Source organism: Orycteropus afer, unplaced genomic scaffold, assembly GCF_000298275.1.
Source record: "Orycteropus afer afer isolate SDZICR_OR568_19922 unplaced genomic scaffold, OryAfe1.0 scaffold00115, whole genome shotgun sequence".
NCBI classification, from domain to species: Eukaryota; Metazoa; Chordata; class Mammalia; order Tubulidentata; family Orycteropodidae; genus Orycteropus; species Orycteropus afer.
In genome coordinates, this window is record NW_006921702.1 from 4,473,082 (window position 1) to 4,476,501 (window position 3,420).

At 40.5% G+C, this 3,420-nt stretch overlaps 1 protein-coding gene across 1 annotated transcript in view; it reads right to left on the minus strand.

The window, feature by feature from the left end:
- Positions 1-3,420, minus strand: part of DDC (dopa decarboxylase) — a 148,895-nt gene that overhangs the window by 15,638 nt on the left and 129,837 nt on the right. The window lies entirely within an intron of this gene.

Genomic DNA, 3,420 nt, shown 5'->3' on the forward strand with positions numbered 1-3,420 from the left:
AAACTAAAAGCCCATGGATAAAAACACCCCATGTAATCACACAGGAACAGTAACCAAAAAAAGAGAAAAGGGAAAAAAAGAGGAAAAAACAAGCAAACCTGCAATCTCTGGGGACAGGGCTATATCCTTCAAGTTCTTGATAGTGGCACTAATCTGTGAAATCACTCTAGGAATGTGATATTTTTCTTGGTTTACTATTTTCATAAGTAGACACAGCTCTAATGGCTTCCACTTGGTTTTTCCTACCATAATAGTCCTTATTCCATATGTCAAGAATCTAGTGTGGGGATTCTGCCAGTTGCCAAGTATGTCTATTCCAATTATGCATTCTGAAACTGGAGTAATCACTACAAAGTGGATTCAGGAACCCACTGGACCCACCACGAGATGGACATGTGCTAAGACTTCTTTGATAAACTGACCTCCATACACCCCTATTCTGATTGCTGGGCCCTGGTGACACTCTGGATTTCATGGAATTAGTGTCAGTTCAGAGGAAGTATACAACAAAAAGTCTGATTATTTCCTTTTCTTCAATCAACAGTCTCTTTTGTAAAAGGTTGTGGATCCCTTTTGGAGAAGACTGGGAGAAAGATTAACAGTACAAATTTTTGGTGGAACAGTGGGATCCTTCCTCAAGGGGATCCAGCCTCCCCTTCCTTCAAGCAGTTTTAGATCTATAAAGTGGTTCAAGTCTGAGAACTGATTGAGGGACCATGACTCTCTATTCTGGTGATTCAAAATAGACTCCTGTTCACTTGGCCTATAATTCTTCCACTTGTACACAGCAAGTAAATACGTAATAGATTTTCCATCTATTTCACTGCAAGGGAAACCATGACTAAGTTGTCCATGCCATAAGTCCATTCAAGTCATACTATTTGCTTTGACTCTCCTGTCCATTGTGGTAACCATGCCTACCTTGTCTTTTAGTGCCTAAGGTATTTGACTGCTAACCAGAAGTCTGGCAGTTCAAACCTGTTGCTTAAAAACACCAGGTGATTCCTGGAATATCATAAAATATAACAAGTGGTGTAAGGAGAAGCCAGAATATCATAAAACTAGCTAAAGTGTTGGGGACATTTTCCATTAGGAAAATGTTTTATATCTGTTTCAGAAAGAAAGCTCACAGCAATGTGAAGAATGAAACATCCCAGAGTGTATGATTTTGTGTATATCTGTCTTCCTCACTAGGCAGGGTTCTAGTAGGTAGGTGTGATGTCTTATCTATTTCTGAGTACCTGTGTGGAGCTAGTGCATAGTTTCTGGTTGGAAAATGGGGCTGTGATCAGAGTCATCAGTTAAAAGTCTGCTTCAACAGTCCCAGTGAGAGAGATAGAAGTCTTAGTCTAGGAATAATGAGATTGGAGATGTGTAGGTCCATTCAAAAGATGTTTTGAAAGCAGAGGAAAAAGGATAGGCTTGATGATGCTTGGAATTCTTTTAACGGAAGATAATGTCTTTTATTAAACTACTAGAGACAAAAAGCTTATGAGTTGGATTTGTTCTGGTTACCTAGTACCACGCTGACAGCAATATACCACAAATGGGATGGCCTTAACAAACAGGAGTTTGTTCTCTTACAGTTTGGGAGGCTAGAAGTCCAAGTTCAAAGTACCAGGTTCTAGGGGCTGGGTGAAAGCCCCTCAACCTTGGGCTTCAGCTCTGCATATTGCTCCCAGCCCACTGAACCCAGAGGCATCTCTTCACTCAGGCAGCTACTGGCTGCTGAGGCTAACAAGCCTAAGATCGACAAATAAAATGGCACAGTCCCAATATTACCAAACCACATGGCAGGCCAGTAATTCAAGTCCATTGTAAGTCCCAAGCTTGGCAGAACATGGCAGGTTGCTGAACAATGACACACTACATGCAGGGTCCAAGTGTGCCATAAGTTAGAGATTATCCCCAAAGCTACTACTTATATATGGGAAGCAGACCACATACTAGATTCCACTATGGAGCTGATTACCAGTCTCATCATGGGGAATACTACATCCAGCTGCCCATCCACTCAACCAAGGCGAGGCAAGTTGACACACAAACTTAAGTATCACAGATTGAACTGTGTTCTCCTAAAATATGTATTAAAATACTAATCTCTATCCCTGTAGGTGTAATCTAACCTACTGTAATGTAATCAACTTCCATAATGTAATCTATTGTAATGTAATCAATCAGTTTAGGTCATATCAGTGTAGAATGGATCCTAATCCTAATCACTTCTGAGTTATACAAAGAGCAGCATAGACACAGAGGCATGTACACACAAACCAGGGAAAACAGACACCATGTGAGAACTGTCTACAAACCAAAGAACCAAGGAACACCTGGGACTACTGACAAGAAAGCAATTTAAAAGGCTGAGACCTGGATTTGGATTTTTAGCCTCCAGAACTTTGAGAAAATAAATTTCTGTTCTTTAAAGCCAACTATTTGTGGCATTTGTGTTACAGCAGCACTAAGTAACTAAGTCAGTAAATTTTAGCTGCCAAAGTGAAATAAAAGAAAGCCCCAAACTCATGGAATATCATAAAATATTCTGACTCACAGCCACCCTATAGGGCAGAACTTCCCTAAAGGGTTTCCAAAGCCGTAAATCTTTACAGAAGCAGACTGACACATCTTACTCCCACAGAGCAGCTGGTGCATTCAAACTGCTGAACTTTTGGTTAAATGCCAAATCCTTTATCTGTTTCACGACTAGAGCTCCTAAAGTAAATGACAGATATCATTTTTCTGGTTTAACAATGGGGAAAATGATGCAGCTTGGACATGTTGTGCCCCAGAAAGAAAGGTGTATCACCAAGGACAGAAGAAGAAAGACAAGAATGATACCATACTCCCTACCCATCTAACAGGGACTAGGGGTGGATAATATATAGGAGTGGGGTTGGAGAATTCAAGAGCACCAGAGAGGAGCATGGTTCTGACTGGCACAGAACCCTTCAGTAAAGGAAAAAACAAAGGACCAGGAAAGCCAAAAGCAAACTCTGCCAACTTCCAAATTTTGGGTGCAGTTGGCCCTATTTACCTTCAATCTTTGGAGAATCACAGAAGCTATCTGAGATCATGTTCCCTAAGATCTCACTATCATGAGACAGTTCTTATCTTTGGGCAATGAAACATAAACTAAAAATACTCAGATAATATAGTAGGCTTTTTAAAGATAGTGCCACATTTATGAAAAAGGAATTCAGTTCCTAGACAGCTTGTTAGTCAATATGAAGTTTTTAGTAGAACCTGTATTATTGTGTGAGAGCTTTGGTGGCAGTTCAAACCCACCAGCCACTCCTCATTAGGAAGATTCGCAATCTATTTCCGTGGAGATTCCACCTCAGAAACCCAAGGAGGGGTTGCTATGAGTCTGATTGACTCAATGGCAGTGAGTTTGGGTTGTGTTTTTTTTTTTTTTTGTCT